At 40.3% G+C, this 17,733-nt stretch overlaps 1 protein-coding gene across 18 annotated transcripts in view; it reads right to left on the bottom strand.

The window, feature by feature from the left end:
- The window catches only part of LOC148184819 (uncharacterized), an 84,573-nt gene that overhangs the window by 40,461 nt on the left and 26,379 nt on the right, over positions 1 to 17,733 (bottom strand). For 6 of the 18 annotated variants that reach the window (XR_015771997.1, XR_015771998.1, XM_088052047.1 and 3 more), the window contains 3 exons: positions 16,258 to 16,425; positions 9,805 to 9,919; positions 4,390 to 6,126 (listed from right to left, as the gene is read on the bottom strand). The gene's annotated coding sequence lies outside the window, so the exon portion shown is untranslated. Of the gene's footprint in view, positions 1 to 4,389; positions 6,127 to 6,218; positions 7,625 to 9,804; positions 9,920 to 16,257; positions 16,426 to 17,733 lie in introns of those variants that run through there. The other 12 variants (XM_088052044.1, XM_088052040.1, XM_088052038.1 and 9 more) reach the window with 8 other exon arrangements.

The raw sequence follows: 17,733 nt of genomic DNA, 5'->3' as shown, positions 1-17,733 counted from the left end.
CATTGTGTCTGCTGCTGAGAGTAGTGTAGAAATTCCTGTGCCAAAGGCATTTTGCAAAGAAAATCAGAGTGTGGCCTTTATACAGATTGAAGTCTCTAAGGAGGAAGTTGTAGAGTAACTTGAGAAACTCAAGTGCAGTAAATCACCACAACCGGATGGTGTTCATCTGGGAGTTCTGAGGGGAAATAAAGTGAGAAAAAGCCAAGATACTGACAGGAGGATGCCTTCTTCCCTTGAAAAATGCAGCAGCACAAGAAGGCTGGGAAGCCCTATTATGTTGCCTGTCTTCAAAAGGAGATGAGGAAAATCCTGGGAATAAAAGAGCTTTGAAGTTTGCCACAGTTTCAGGGAGCCCAGAAAAACAGTTCTGAATAACAGCTCAAGAGAGAGCTTGTTGGACAAGAACACCTCATAAAGGTGTTCTTCAGCCTCCCAAACCACTAAGGCTGCTACAAGGAGGGAAAGTGCACCTGGTCACTTAGAAAAACCAGTGGAGCAGCCTTCAGAGGAAAAGTGGCATGATAACTTTCTTCTCAGAGAAAGGTGACCAAATGATCCAAAAATTCTAAAGGTTTCACAGAGGTCAATTATAAGCAATTGTCACAGAGAATATTAAGAAACAAAACTGAGAATAATACTTGGTTATGATGATTTCACCCTGAAATGAACTACAAATCAGTCTGGAAGAAGTGAATATGAGAAGCATTTCTCTTTCTGTTGAGGCAGGGAAAGGTGAACACCCAGTAGTAGGTATCAGTGTCAAAACAAATAAATGAGCCTGAATCCCAAATCCTGATGCATTCAAATTAGCATATCCAGAATCCACCCAAGATCTGGATTCAAGTCACACATGTGGCTCCCATCTTAAAAGAGGACAAATCAATTCCTGGGTTGCAACTCCTGAGGTTTGTGCTCTGAGGTTTGAATACTCCATATTCAAAGACTTCAGCCTACACGACAGTTACGTATGAAATATGGGGGGTGGGAGGAGTGCATGTGTACACATAGCATGCAAAGGAAGCAATTAAATGTAAACCCAAAACAATTTAAAAAGTGATTCATGGCAAAAAGTGCTCTGATGCAGAGACTGTAAGTATTTGTTCTTTACATTAACTTGCTGCAGCTAGCTGAAAGGGCAGAAGATAGCAAGTAATAGACAGTGGGAATTTTGCTGGGTTTGGTGAGCCCACTTACAATCAAACATTTTCAATTATCTGGATTTACATTGCCTTGTACCCTTTCATTTTCTCTCCTAGTTTTTTTTTAGTTCCTGTAGACTAGGCCCAGTGTACTGAAGGCAAAGCTTCTTCAGTTTTAATTTGCTTTGTCTCTTGAATTCATTAGATTTTGAAAGCTTTCAAAGGAAGTCACAGGTAGGAATTAGAGAAAATACTGAAAGTGGGACACTTTTGACTGGCTTGTATGTTTCCAGTGTCTAAAGAGAAAGCTTTTTTTTAAAGCAAACTGGAGGAGGTTTTGTAAAAATAGATATTTACATTTACATACTGGGACAGATCCTCAGCTGCAATAAAGCAGTATTGCTCCACCTTCTTGAACAGGGCTAGCCCTATTCAGCACAGCTGAGAACCTACCTCTCACACATGCACCTATATGTGTGGAATATATCCAAGGTTCTGTATTTTTCCAAATGTACAGAAAGCTGTTTCTCCCTCCAGGTGCTTTTGCCTGTGCACTAAGTTGTGGGAGTTACAGCTCCTCTGTTTTTAACTGAGGGTAGTGTTTTCAGGGAGGCAGGGTGTGAAGGAATACTGAAGTGTAAGGAGAGGGATGCCTGAACAAAGGAACTGGCATGAACATAGAAACCCAGAGAAGACAGTGATGGAGAGAAATAAGAAAGAAAATGGTATCCCACATAGCCATGCTGTGCCCAGCAATGTCTGCATTCACAGCAACAGGGAGTTAAACTATGATTATGTAGCAACCATGAATTTTGAAAACGCCTCAGGTGTTTCCAGCTAGGTAACAGGAATAGCGGGAGACCTGCTACTGATAGCAAGGTGGAGAAAAAGGAGCTCTGTGCTCAGCTGTGCTGTTGCAGGAGTCACATAACACAGCACAGAGAGTAGGTGTCACATCAGATAGTGCTAATAGGTGCCAACAGCCACCTTCACCCCTTTCCCCTCAGTCTTTCCCTGTGTGAGAGTCAAGTGAATATCAATGTGAAACAACTCCGTATGACTGTGTGCTTCTGCCCACACAGTGGGACCCTGGTAGTGATTCAGACTGTACGGGACTCTGGACACATAATGTACACTGAATATCCGTAATAAATAATAATTACCACAGTAGGGGGCAGCAGCCAGCTGTGGAGGAAGAGTAGGGCCAGCTGCTGGAAGAGACGTAGGCACTGGCTGAGCAAGCAAGCTGGGCACTGGGGAGGGCGAGAGGGCCATGGCTGGGAGCCAGTGGCAGCTTACTGCCAAGAGGAGGGAGATAAAAGCACAAAAGAGTTTCACCAGAGGGAGCTGCTCCTGGCCACCCCTCAGCAATTGGTAGCGGCCCTGATCCAGGAGGGAAGGCTGATGGCAAACAGGAGCATCGCCAGCCTGTGAGCGCAGCCAGCACTGCTCACACGTACCATCCTGGAACTAGCACGGTGGGTGTCTGTAAGCCAAGCAGGCCTGCTGCAGGGAAACAGCCCTGCACAGACCTCTGGCTAGCAGGAGACCCATACCTCCTCCAGAAATGAGGACAGACCCATCCTGTTCCCCTCAACATCTCCCCAGATGCTCCTCCAGCAAAAGCAGGGTCAATACTCTAGAAATGAGTGCAGATCCAAAAGAGACTGACAGACATATGGTCAATGCTTTTCTGAACCCCCTGATGCTCAGGTCTCCTTGATTTCATCAACAGAAGTGTTCTGGCAGTGCTGAAGATCCCCAAACAGCAATGCTATTATTTGTCTGAATTCCTCGGAAGGCCTGATGCTTAGTGCTTGAGTTCCCCAGGTGGTATGGTAAACAAAAAGCTGCTTTTGAACACACTGCACACACTCAGCAGTCATCCAGTACAACTAAAATTTTTCATAGATTTAAAATATTTTTCTAACCCCTATGAAAAGTATCTTCTAAGACTAAATCTACTCACCACTCTCATTTTCACAAGGTCATTCATGGCATGCTCCTCACACATCAGCTTCTAAGCAAGAGTCAACAACAGCCCAGGGTCAGTTCCTCTATTTGTCCCATATGGAATACTCAACTCTTGCACCAGCACTGTGTAATAATTAATTAGCACATGTTCTCTGTAATAATTATAACAATGTGGCACATTTCCCTTGAATTTAGCATAGTGAAATTTATCTTTACTTATATTCATGTCTTACCTTCAAGCGTGCTTTCTGTGCCTGGTTATTTTTCACTGAGTTCAATTGCAAATAGATAAAATCTGTTTGTTTTTCTTTCCCAGGGAGGAGCATGTGTATTTCCAGATTCTATTCACATCCACCAGGAAAAGTCCCACACCACAACTGAAGCTTAGTTGGGCTTTTTTTTTTGCTGTGCTCCTGGTTAGTTTAGCATAGGGGGTGTAATATGGGCGATGTTAAAGTAAAGCTGCTTTTCCTCCCTTTCTCAACATAGCAACTGATGGATTTTTCAGTGCCAGTAAAAAGAAAGAGCTGCTATCCGAATCTCAGTTTATGTAGCCCACAAGACAGAGAAGAAACTGATAGAGGACGTCCCATGCCAACAGGGCATGGTATCAGGGCAAAACATCCACCATTTTTGCAGGTAGTAGACAAGCATGTGTGAGCTCAAATGCAAATCCATGGGCAACAAAAAGCCTATATGTTGAACATATATACAGTTCAAGCATAAAGAACCAGATTCTTTCCGAATAACTTATATCTGAACATCTGACCTTAAGAACCAGCCTCAGTTAAGCACTGGCAAACTCCAAGATTTGGAAGGAAGTTAGGGGTGTTGCACTACTTTGAAAGCTCTGTTTTAAACCAGCTGTCATTACAAATATCTGCTGGTACCCCATCCTACCACACAGCCTGTCATGGGTGAGCATAATGAGAATGAGCCAGTGGAATATATTGAGCTGTACTTTCTTGCATGTCCTTGTAGCTCAAATTATCCCTTCACACAGCCATAACAGGTAAACTCTGAATCTACTTATGCCACATTCTAATTGGTTCCATTTAATTTGTGTATATGTCTCTGTGTGTGTGTTTGTATATACATATATGCATATTTATATGCACATATGTATATTTGGACATCATTATTAAAAGTAAATATGCATATTGTCACAGATTATTGCTATGTTCATAAGAGATTCTTAGAGTAGTTTGCTTTATTATACAATAAAACCATAGAAATTAATTGCCTTCTTTAGAATAAATAAGGAACACAGGACTCATTGTACCATATATGTTTAATAGTTTGGACATCTCTGTGCCCACATAAAAACAAGGAAGCATATATTGCAATAGGCAGTATAATTATTTCAGTGAGGAACATCCATCCCACACTCCTACAAATGTGATATTCAGCATCACGAGATTCTAGAATTATGTCATCAGCTGCACGAGTTTCACAGCTTATCTTTATGGTTTTATCTTACAGAAGTAAACTCCAACAAAAATGCATAATGCTGCAAATTTAACAGCATATTCATGTTAATACTAGCTGTAAAGATTTCAAAAAGGTGAATAGCATCAGCATTTCTATACATATGTGTGCACTTATATATACACATGTATACACACACATGCACATATAAATGCACACATACATGTCTGTGCTATGTATAAAATCTGTCTTTAGATATGCCATTATTTTATAAGGTTAATTCCAACTACATTAAACTTGATAACAATGTTCTATACAGTTGACCAATTTAAGGAAGTCCCTGCTGGTGCACAGAAGATCGAGCTAGCTGAGATCATTAAGCATCATCGGATGAGGCTGCAGGTACCTGAAACATTCCTTAAATAAAATTTAAAGAGAGCAGATTAAAATTATATTCCTCCAATCCAACAGAACACAAAGGTAAAGACAGTCAATTACAACCAAAATCTCATCTAGCACAAAAGGGCTGTTGTAGTCTCTGGATCAGAATTTATTGCCTGAAGTGAACATCCAGGCTTGTGACTATGTATATAATTACCTTCTACAATGTACTCTTCTAGCACTTAGATGAAGTCATGGAAGATGATGTCTTCCATAATTTTAGTCTGTTATGTTATGACCAAGAGTTAGAAAATCTCAACAGCATCAAAAATTTTTGATCTGTGCTATTCTGTCTTTTTACATTATGAGAAATAGAAAATAAATTTAAAAATACAAAATGCCATGTACTTGTTTTCCTGAACTCCTAGGTTAACTGTTTTAATAGTGTTTTGTGGGTCAATAAAGTAGCGCCAAGGAAGTGGTTCAAGCAGGATACTCTACCTATGTGCCTATTCAGAAAGCTTGCAGCTCTCCCCTGGACACATCAGCAGGGGCTTTCGGTGACAAGACACTAAGGGTGCTCAGCTCTATACCAGATCTGTTGTTAGATCAGAGAAATGCATCACATCTTTAAAATCTCATAACTAAAATAGATACTGACAGGCAGCTGTGTCACAAGAAGAAATTAAGAATAGCAAGAAGGCTGAAAGGGCTGCTACATTAGGGAAGATTAAGTCAGCTAAATATCTATGAGTTGCCTTAATGCTTACTAAACACAACATCAAAATAGTTAAAAGAGATCAAAGAAGGGAAAGAAGGAAATTTGCAAAGGGATGTAAAAAGAAGAAATATGATGACGTTAAGAAAGGAAAAAAAGTCCTGACAACAAGATACTCTAGGCAACACAACCTCTCCCTTGAGATATGGTATCACTTAGGAAATTTAATCTAGGCACAAAAAAACCACAAAAAATATGCCATAAGAAACAACTTCATTGTGTCAGGAAGATGTACTGGATGACCCAAAAGATACATTGCTAATTGGTGTGCACCTGTTATCTGTGATTTTCCTTGCTTGTATGGCCAACTCATCATTACTTGTCTGTATTTGGTTTCTCTGGGTCCCATCCAACTCACGCTGCAGACAACAGAAGTTTCCGACAGGAGCAATAGGACCTCAATGTCTGTTCCAAGTCTTTGCTGTTCTAAAAAGAAGAGGGGAAAAAAATCCCACACTACCTTGCAAGAACTTAATGCATCTGGTGTATGAACATATATACAACCAAGCACTTAAATTTTTTTGGATATTTAAACCTGTGTTTATCCTTAGAGATATCTGAGGAAATGTGCATTTGCTTTCACTTGCTGCAGCCAAAATTTTTGCTAGGGAGGAAACTTGCAGTTAATCTAAAAATAACTTCTAATGAAAAACTGCTTTGGTCTTGGAAGAGTGGAGAAAATTCGCTACACCAAACTAAGAATAAATTCTATATATTACACAGAAATGGCAAAGATCTATCACTAAAGCAGTAATGCAACCGACAAAAAAACTAACCATGAATTCTGAACTCAAGACCATAGTTTTCAAATACTTTCATAGTTTTCAAATACCCAATGTCTTAGTATATATAATCAAATAGTACTTAAAATCCACTTGCTTGCAGGTAGGGAATCACTATTTTGTGGCAGCTCAGTGTTGGCCCCTTGAGAGACACAAATATCTGTGTAAGTGGGGCTGAATGTTCAGGGGTCAGGGCTGTTGGTTGGTGTTGTCCATATATCTAGCGGCTGGTATTGTAAATCTTTAGAGCAACGTTTCTTGAAAAAACTAAACAGACATTTTGGTAGCCACATTGAGCCTGTGGCTATACTGCTTCAGGCTGTGATCTTGTCAGCTTTTACAAGTAGTGTCAGGCAGGGTCACCACTTGGATTGGTAATTCTAAGGCAAGGCAGGAACTGCCAGAAGTGTCTCAGGTGATAGAATAGTTGTAACCATTTTCCCTGAGCCTTTTCTAATATCCTGATGAAGGCATAATGCCAAGACATGACACAAGAGCAAGATCCTCACTCTCTGCAGCCATCATTTACAAAGGGGTCTTTCCCTGGCCTGGTGTGGAAGTGTGAGGTACGGTATGTGGGAGATGGAAAAATTAATGTTCTGCATGCACACTTGGTCCTGGATGAGCAGCATGTAAATGTGGGGCTCCAACATGTTTCATCAGGAAGGGGGTACAGGTTAATGCCCTTTCTGACATCTTTGGGGATGCTGGTAGCTCCAAATTAGGTTTTGTCTACATCTATAAAGCAAAAGACAAGCCCAAGAGTGAAGATCTTGTACCCTAACTTTCAGCCTCACACACTTCTACAAAAAGTATAGAAGGGCTGATAATGAAATCCTTGCCCAATGGTCTGCATTGCCAAGAATTTTAAATTGTAAGTTAACCAATTTCTCCTCTAAAGTTCAAACAATAAATAAAATTCTATGTGAAAAATGGAGCCTTTTATTCCTTTGTTAAAATCTGATCAGAGTAAACTACAGATGTTAAAAGGCACTGTAGTTCAAAGAATTAAAAGAATCTTGCAGGGTTTGTACAAAGAAAAGAATTTTAGAGAATTATATGGAAAATATTATAATGCTATTATATAAATCAGTGGCACATCTTCACTTTGAATACTGTCTTCAAATTTGGTCACCTTATACCTGAAAAAAGAAAGTAGAAATAGAAAAAGTCCAGAAAATGGTAATAAAAATGATAAAAGTCAAAAGGATGGGAAATTTCTTGAGAAAAGAGAAAGAACATAAGCACTAGCTTGTCTCTCAGGAAAGATATATCCTCATGGGACATTCATAGATGTGGCGCTTAGGGACATGCTTTAATGGTGGACTTGGCAATGTTAGGTTAATGGTTGGGTTTGATGATCTTAGAGGTCTTTAATGATTTTATGATTCAAATCATACTGAACTGAATGAACCCTCTCCATAAACTTAGAACACATCTTGTTGTGTCAGACAATCTAGAAAATGTCCTCGGACCCCAGCAGTTTTTGGAAAGCTCTGGGACCTTTCATGAACCAGATATGGCAGGTATTTTCCTCAGTGTACCCTGTTGTCTTAAAGAACTTTCAGCCAATCTGACTCTGGGACAGTAGACAGGGCACAGAACTACATATTAGAAACACTTGTTAAATCATAGGATCATAGAGTAGTTAGGGTTGAAAGGGACCTTAAAGATCATCTAATTCAAATCCCACTACCATAAGCAGGAATACCTTCCATCTAAGAATGTTACTCAGAGTCCCATAGAACCTGGCTTTGAACATTTCCAAGGGTAGGGTGTCCCACATCTCTGGGCTACCTGTTCCAGTGCCTTACCACTGTTATAGTAAAGAGTTTCATCCTAATATCTAATGGAAATCTATTCTTCTTCATCTTTAGGCCATTGCCCCTTGTCCTGTCACTGCATGCACTTGTAAAATGTTCTTTTCCAAGAACTTGAATACACTGCTAACTCATTTTTTGGGTCTAACTTTTAGAAACTTCACTTTTCCCCATCTTTCTCCTCTGAAAGGCATAGGAGGTTGAGAGGTACAAATCCACTGACTTGACTGGCAACTTTTTCAGTTAAATCACTCATCTTCCTTGAAAATGTGCCATGTGTCTATTAAAAAGCATCTCAGTCCCAAAGAACTTGTGCAGTCTCCCTCACTTTGTGTGATGGGATCTCCAGGCTCTGTCAGAGTTCTACTTAAGCATGACTATAATATAAATAACATTTTGTCCTCAAGATCTTTGAACTTAATTAACAGCAAAGGAAAAAATCTTTCCTATCCTGCAAGGTGAAACAAAAAGGTATTGAATTTCAAATGGATGAAAGGAATTGCTTCTCCAGACAATGTACAGCTAATTAATGGAACTTGCTATCACATGGTTAGTACTGAGAGAAACAGCATCATATTTGTAAATGAGAAGTCATTTTTAGGCATAAAAGCAAATCTTCATACAAAGCTCAGGTTGGGATAAATTCAGTAGAATACATTATACAGAAGATCAGATTAGATGATAATAATGGTTGCTCCTAGCCTTAAAAAATATGTGAATTTTACTAGTGCTACTACGCAATGATGTCTAACCATCCCAGTGGTTCATGGCATGTGCCAATCAATAAGCAGTGTCAGGACAACACCTTCACCCCTGGTAAACTATCACAGTGGGCCTTTAGAGGGTCAGGAAAGTCTAGGAGGCTTTTCAAACTGGTGGCTGTCACATCTCTTTCTAGACTGTAACAAATTCTTTCTTCTCCAGCCCTGTATGGGAGCCCTGGAGGCATCAGAAATATTCATGCTAGCATGGTGTGTCTTCAACTCTGTCTGCAGGTCTGCAGAAAAAAGCAGACAAGTCCAACAAGGTCTTGGGTGAAAAATATTTGGAGGAAGGTGAGGAAATCAAGAGGTCAATGTCTGCAATTAACTGTATCTTCTGACCTGTGTGACAGCACACACTGGACTCCCCATGCCCTATTACCCAGAGCAGTATCCTTTCCATCCCCATCTAAATCCAAAACCACCCACAGGAACCTGTGGAAGCAGAAGGTCCATCCTCAGGTGCCCATGGCTGAGCTGTATAACTAAACCTTGGAAGCAGGACAACATTCCCCATGGACAAGTGTGTTCTATGATCTTTCTGGCACTCTTTTCTACCTGAGATGTCCTAAGGTGGGGGCAGAACCAGGACATCTCATTTGTCCTTGTTGACTTATCTCATGTTACCTTACTGTGGTGGGGCATGATAGATACCTGATTCATCTCTGAACTCTTAAGAATATGTTAATGCTGACAAGGTACCAAGAGAATAGGGGCACTTTTTGCCATGATTGCACTTACCTACAACTCCAGTCATCTTACAAAAAATCAAGGAGGATGTCTTCTAGTGAATAGTTCTGCAGGGGTCATTTCAGTTAAGAGAAGTTGTTTCAGCCTTGTGGGTTGAAAAAGTTATCTATTGGGGGAAAAAGAAAACAAAAAATATTAAAAGGGTCAAATCAGCTCCTTACACAAGTGGTTTTATACCACCGTGTACTTTTTTGTAAAGTCACAGAATACACATAAAGTAAGCACAAAATGCTCTTGCAGTTGCTATTCCAGGATGTTTGTAATGGCAAGCTAGATTGTAAATTATTTCTTTGGAGGGCAGAAAGCGCAATGGAAATAATGTATATTATTCATAAAAATGATTGTCCTGTTCACTTGTATACCTCTGCAATTTATTCTGTAACAGCTTTTTACTTCCAAGAAATCACTAGCTAATGACATCTCAAACTTTAAAAAATCCACTTATTCACAACTCTGCCCCTGAGGGAATTCCTGCATGTTATCAGAAATTTTTCCAAAGATCATTAACAGATATTACAAACCAATTGAAACTGAGTATTTTCTTTGCAAATTACTTTTAACTTTAGAGCTATTGAAAAAAGACATTGAGTGATTTAATTTACTTAATCTTTCTACAGATTGCAGCTATGTGCATATCCTGTGATTGCATTTCCAACAAAAAGCATATATAACTATCCTTAATAGGGATATTTTTCTAAATTATCGTACAAGATCAGTAAGATCTCTGCAGATATTAATGTTTACTTTTTCATTTAGAAAATTGCACTCAAAAAAGAAATGGGCACCTTTATTCTGTTGTTGTTTTAGAAATAATAGCACACCATAATATTTATTTTATCTGCTATTTTAATTAAAACTCCAATAATCATTGCATCCTTTGAGGATACATTCTACTGATTTTTCTGAAAAATCACTGTATTTTCATTAGGCTGTGAAGACAATGCTTCAGAAACACCTTACACAGCAATGAGTATACCAAAAGAGATCCAGTGTCTTGCACCAATCCAAAACAGCAAGCTATTTCAGCAGTGGGGGGCTGGAGATTGTGTCTGATTCTGTATCTCATTGCCTTAAACTCCTCCCAGAGAACCATACATGTGTCAGCACCACTTCTGCAGGAAGTATGAAAAATCTCTTCCCCCACGAATATTTAGCATGCAGCTTCCTACCGAAGGTTCCTGCTCTCTTTGCAGATAAGAGATTAGGAGGGCTTGAAGCCCCTGAATCTTGGGTGGAGTTTGAAATTATTGCCTTTGAATGGCAGTGAACACAGCCACTGTACTTTGTGTACTGCTCAGTCCTGATCATGCGTTACATGTGCTTTACCAGGACACTCTTGGTAGACATATGGGTAAAGCTGTGTGTAGTTTGAGGAGGTGAATCAGGATTAACTGCTGGGAAGTTCAGTGTAGCAGAGCTGGTGACTGACCAAGAGGCAGGAGCAGAAAAAATGTTTTAGATGTCTTAAGAACTTTCTTATCAAAACTGCAGGTGATAAAAAATGCAGGAGGTGTGTAGATTTGGAACCTGGACTTGGATGTCTATATTCCACATGAGTATCATTCATCTCCTTTCGTGGCTTTAGGCCCAAAAATGGTTATTCAGAGAAGGACCCAGATTTTTCACAGCAAATATGTTCATAAATATCTTTTCATATCTTACTTTGAGTGGTGGGAGAAATGTGTAGGAAGGGTGACAGAGAATTTGCAGGTGGTAGCACCTTCCTTGGATAGTCCACATCTTCCTGTCACAGCAGGGTGAGAGGTTTGCAACCAGTCTAAAAACTTCTCCATTCCCAGTACTATCGAACTCTCATTCTCTTGTTGTTTTCCTTTCCAGGTTACAACAGAAAGATCTCACAATTAAAACTACTTTTTTTCCTCAGTGCATCAAAATACATGGGATCAGTTAAGCAAATTTCCAAACTGTGTCAAGAGCTGAAAAAATTACTCCCTTAGCTACCTGATGTCTAGTTTTGTCCCGCAAATATCAAGAAACCATAAATCTTTAAAAAGGTCCTCTGCCATTAGCTTGGCAACTTGTTCCTGCCACCATCCTGTGGAGGTACATAGGCATGAGAAAGAAGAGGAATTGTCTGCTACTGAGTAATTAATATCTGGACAGGTTACTGGGCTGGTTTTAACCCACACTGCACTCAGGTAAGTGCAAAGGGAAGATATCGTGCCTTTTTCCCTGATAAAATTGCAGCCTCTCAATCCTGCTCTTCATTTGTCCCCATGATCTGCTCAAGACACTTTTCTAGTCATGGTCCAAACCTCTAGTTTACAGCCATAATAACACTGAGAGTGTCAGCAGCTGTCTCTGTGAAATGAAACTGCTTTTCAGGATCCCCTGCTTTATAGATGTGTTTCCTTCACCCTTCTGCCACACACTTGCAACTGGCACTACAGTATCATTTCAGATGGCACACATGGAAAGCCAGAGCCCAAACATATTTGCTAGTGGCTTTTGCTTCTCTTAGAAATGCCATGTCTTGTGCATATCCAGCTTCAGGGACAAGTCAGTTCAGAGCTCCACCCTCCTTGTGTCCCTGCCTTCCCCTTCCCAAGAGTCTTGTGTTGTTTGTGCTTTGCCACAACCACCCCCAGTGCTCTGGGCTCCTTCTGCAACTCCTTCTACTTGGAGATTGGTGACAAAAGCCACCAGCATGCCTCAGTCAGGGGTGACCTGGACTTTCCACCTGCCAGCATCAGACGCTGTGCCATCAGCTGCCAAACTGGCACGGTTCCACCAGCTGCAGCAGCTGAGCGCTTCTGCTGTCACTCAACCCAGGACATCTCCACGGAGTCTGATAACACATATGCTAATTAATGCCAGTTGTGATCATTGGTCAGATCCTCTACTGGGTTAAATTGAACGAGTCCATTTAAGTCTGTGACAATTAGCAGCAGCTTAGAGCTGACCCAACGGTTTTCTCTATAACGTGAATATATGTCTTGTTCAAAGTGAGTAAAAGCCACCAAAAAATTGCATAAAAACCACCAAATCATCACAAAATTAAATGAGTATTAGTAACTCCCAGCCCAGGCCAAATTACAATGGTGGCAAAGAAGTGATAGCCCCAGCTATGTTAACAACTCTCTGAGCTATCCAAGCTCCTTATAATAAAAGTAATTAGTAATAGATGTTCTTCTGGACACATTCATCTTTCTGTAAAGGAAGCCTAATGAGTTTGTCTTTTAAAAAACAGACTATCAGAAAATTTTAATGTGATTCTATTAACTTGTAAGCATAGTGTTTTACATTTTAACAATAGAACAGATCACATCTATTCTTGAATTCAGTTTTTAAGACTTGTAAAGCAAAATCAGTAAGTGAAAAGGAATAGTTCAAGAATTTTCTTTGTATTTTGTTTCTGCCCTTTGTCAAAATTGTATTTCAGTCAATACTTCCACCCTGTTAGGTTGTATCACCAGTCCTCTCAACCATAACAAGCAGAGTAGTAGAAGGTATTAAATCTTAAACAGAGGTAAGTAAGGAACTCCTGAAAATAAAGCAAAAGTTTGATAGGTTGTGTCAGAAGGAATTGCAGTTATTATTATAATTTATTATTTGTTAAGCACTGACAATGTGCTCAGTTCTGCTGATTAAGTTTTTCTGAGCAAGTTCTACTGATTATCTTCTGAGGACAACACACTGTACTACAAAGAAGATATGTGACAGCTATCAAGACTTTTGCTTTCAAGACTCACTTAGCGAAACAATTACATGCCAGTTATGCAGGTTTTATGGGAAAAAAAGAGAGAAAATGCATAAACTGAGTAAATATCATGACTTTTGTGTTCACTAATTTTCCTACTCCAGATCTCTCACTTCAGTTCTGTCTGACAATCTCAAAGTTACAGTGAGATTTGAGGAAGATCTAAAGCCTCATCCCTGCTTATATTCAGTTATAAGCATAATGTTATATTAGAGGCAAGCACACAGGCTGTATTGTTAGAATCTGTCTTTGGATCTGGGACTCAGTCCCCAGGAAGGGCAGAGATAGCTGAATGGGGTCAGCCTGAGAAAGATAAAAATCAGAACAACTCCAGACTCACACATACATTTCCTTCATGCCACAAAGCAGATCAGACAGAACTAGCCTGTACTCTACCCATAGGTGGTGATCTGACCTTACGAAGACATTTGGGGTGCAGGTGTGTCAAGGGAGCCTTCCTATCCCTGCTAGGTTCTCAGGGCTGTTTCTCTAACAGACCTACTGCTAAGTTTCTCCAGCCTAAGCTATAGGCACGATTTTGCAGGACATCTAGAAGTCAGGGATGTTGAGTTTTTGCTGGTCTAGAGGCACTGCAGATATTCTGTTCCTGTGAACTTTGTGCCTGGTTTATATCTACTTTAGTATGTAAAGAAATCACAGTTTCTTCCTCCACCTTTACCCTCAGATCATTTATGTATAGTTTACCTCCAGGGTGGAAGATTCCCCAAAACAGGCATTTGATGGCAAAATAATGTCCATGCATCTGTGTATGCACAGCAAGAGACATGGCTGAGGACTGCAGTAAGAATCTCTGGCCAAATTTGCGTGTCAGGAGGGTGCCAAACAGACATTGTCCCTTGCCCCAGCCCAGCAACACCTAGGCTTTCAAACCACAGCACTGCCAGGATTCCAGCTGTGCAGATGTTCTTAGAAGAAAAACTGCCTTTTGTCTGCTTCTATCCTTTAGCCTGCACACTTCCCTAAATCCTGCCAGCATGCTTGCTTTTTTTTCTTTTTTTTTTTTGTAACTGACAGAGAGAAGTGAGTTCTTATATAAATCTTTTGTGTGAAGATCAAACTGCACTCATGTAGAACTTTTTTTCTTTTAGGGGAAAATCTGCCCTAAAATAATCATTCCATGTTATCCTCACAGAGCGTCTGCACTGCCTTTTAAAATGCATCCAAGGCCACCCTCAAGACCAGACTCAATGCTGTCAGGTGGCAGGCTGCAGCTGAAGTCTCTGTGCATGCAGGGAGGGCAGTGTGGGCAGCCCAGGGCAGGACTGGGGTCAGGGGCAATGCAGCTGGAAGAGACCGTAATCTGAGTTGCTCCTTGTAGACAATGTCAGCCTTTGTACTGATAGAAACTTGTGGGGCAACTCAGGAGCCGAGCTGGGTCATGTGAAAAAGGTGTTTCTTTACCTAGCCAGCTTGGACTCCTCAAGCATCCAGCTGGCAGACCCCAAGGCCTCAGTCAAATCTTGTAAGTTAACATTAGTTTACTAATAGACTGAGGAGTAGAGGATTTGGTTGAGAAAACATAGCCTTTCATTCACAAACTCAGAAACCCTTGTAATGGAGAGGAGAATCAGAAAAAATGATCGACCGATAACAGTACTATTGGGAAATTCTTTAAAAAAAAAGAAAATACTAAAGAAGATAGCCCCAAATTGCAGTACAACAGCAGTTTTAGGGTCAATTTCAGTGCTGTTTTGTGTTTCACTATTTACAATTTAATTACCAGCTAGAAAAATGATCAGGTATGAGGTGTAGTGAAGCCCCAATGTGTGATACCAAGCAGTAGAACAACTCACTGTAGCGGCTTATCTTTGGGAAGCCTCCCTCTCTCCCTTTTTTACTGTTTCTCTTCATCTTGCTTCCTTCTTATGCTCCCAATTTCCTTAAATACAATATAGTCAGATTTTTACATACATCTCTAGTTTTCCCAGAAGGAGCAGCCCTTAAAATACAGCAAAAGTTATTTTACTCAGGACCATAAAAATGGACTTGCACTCCAGTGCAGCCATCTAATAGGCAGATGAACCAATTCCATAAATATAAAAACATTCTACCTGAGCCAAAACTAGAATAAAACCCTAATCTAGCCTTTATTAAAGAGGAGAAAAATCAACTTCCTTTCACTCCCCCACTCATTTTCCACCACTGTGATTTTCTAAATTTCAGGCAGGGCTGTGACCAAGAGCTGCACGGCCAAAAGTGGCTGGATGTGCTGTATCCCTGGCCCAAATGGAAGCAGGAAATACTAAACATCTTGCATGGAAGCCTGTTCTCATCAGGTTTATAGCCCAGCTTTTTTCATCAAAAGCAGTGAGGATAGTACACAGTTCAGAAATGCATCCAAGCATATGGGAGTCTCTCTACACTAATCCTCCTTTGAGCTTCATCCAGCACTAAATCAGAGCCACACCGGAGAGAGAAATAATGCAATAACGTGTGGAAAATACATGGCTCCTCTCTGTTAGGGTATGGAAAATCAAATGTGACTCACTTTTCTCCTCAGAAATTGTTGGAGGAATATTAACAGAATAAAGCATGACAGAGACTGGAAAAGAACAAAAGTCAGATATCTTTTAAACTTGCTTGCCCTGGGACTATACATCTTCATGCACCACATGTGCTACATGTGGAGGGCAGTCTTTGCTGGGACAACACCAACAGCCTTGAAAGAGTAACACAATAATGACACAGGTGACAGAACTCACCTGAGAGGCAAAGAAAACTCCTTTTTGCAGAGTTAACCTGCACCATGTTCACAACATTGCAACTTCAGCCACCACTTCAAGAGGTCCCTTGAGAGCATCGCTGCTGGAATTCTAGGGAAGAAGGGCTGCACAGTCTTATTTTGCCAGGCAGAATACAGGGCTCTCTGTCTGAGGGAGAGAAAGGGCTTTGCTGAGCTCATTCAAGAACAAGAGGACCCTATGGCTACACCGAGGCCCAAAGAGTGTGCTGTCACTGCTGCCATGGACATGGGAGCACAACAGGCAGAGTGGTGACACCCCACTCTCCACCACAGCCTCTGGTCTCAACTACTGAAAGCAACAACAACAGAAAAAGCAGTAAGAGGCAATCTACACAAACTTATTGAGATGCTGTAGCAGGGAAGCACAGTCTGACCAGGGCTTGAGCCCTTCATTCCTTTTTCTGAACGTCAAAAGTTAAAAAATAATTCAAAGTACAGCCCTGATCCACAGGCTCCAAACACCACTCTCTGGACCTCAGACAAGTGACAGAAAGAAAGGTTTACAACAGAACTTGTTTCAGGAGTGCTGATGTGTTAGGGAACTGAAAAAGAGCTGTCAGCTGACAAAATTACGTGGGTAGTTAAGGATTCAAGTTAGGAGAGGGATTGGCTATGTAATTAACAACAGGAAAAATAAATGCAGCTCCAAGCACACAAGCAGGTACACATGCAGAGCCAACTTAGAACTTGTAAACAGCCTATTGTTTCCATACATAAGGACTCGCAAATAGCCTATTGTTTCCATACATAAATGTCTTCAAACTAGAATTTTCTTGACCACATTTATTGCCTTTTCCTGATTAAAACTGAGATGCATCCTTTTTTTCTATTTTTCTCTTATAACTTATTATTTTCTAAAAGAAAGAAATCAATATTTAACCCTGTGCTCTTGAAAATTTTTGACCAGAATCCTGTTTGGCATACCTCAGTCTTGTTATCATGCAATCATAGTTATCACAGAATTGTTTAGGTTGGAAGGGACTTCACAGACCATCTAGTCCAAACCTTCTGCCATGCACAGGGACACCTTCCACTAGACCAGGTTGCTCAAAATCCTATCTAACTTGTCCCTAAACATTTCCAGGGATGCAATAGCCACAGCTTCTCTGGACAACCTGTTCCAGTGCCTCACCAGCTTCTTTGTGAAGGATTTCTTCCTAATATCTAATCTAAACTTACCCTCTCTCAGTTGAAAACTAAATTACCATCTACAAAGCAGAGCATCTTTACCGAAGCTTAAGATTTTCTCCCATATGCTGTTTCTTTAGAACAACTTGTCTTCCTCTTTTTCTTTTTTTTTTTCCTTTTTTTTTCACAATATGCATCTGGTTTAAGGTGACTTTTTCTTTCCCAGCATATGGAGCTGAATGATGATGATGATTTAGATTATTTTAAATCACAGCCTATTAAATGGAAAAATAAATGCTGATATGTT

This window comes from Pseudopodoces humilis, chromosome 2, assembly GCF_049639895.1.
Source record: "Pseudopodoces humilis isolate 2021_Gansu_Grassland_sample_001 chromosome 2, ASM4963989v1, whole genome shotgun sequence".
In the NCBI taxonomy this organism is placed as follows: domain Eukaryota; kingdom Metazoa; phylum Chordata; class Aves; order Passeriformes; family Paridae; genus Pseudopodoces; species Pseudopodoces humilis.
This window is presented reverse-complemented; position numbering and strand designations above follow the sequence as displayed.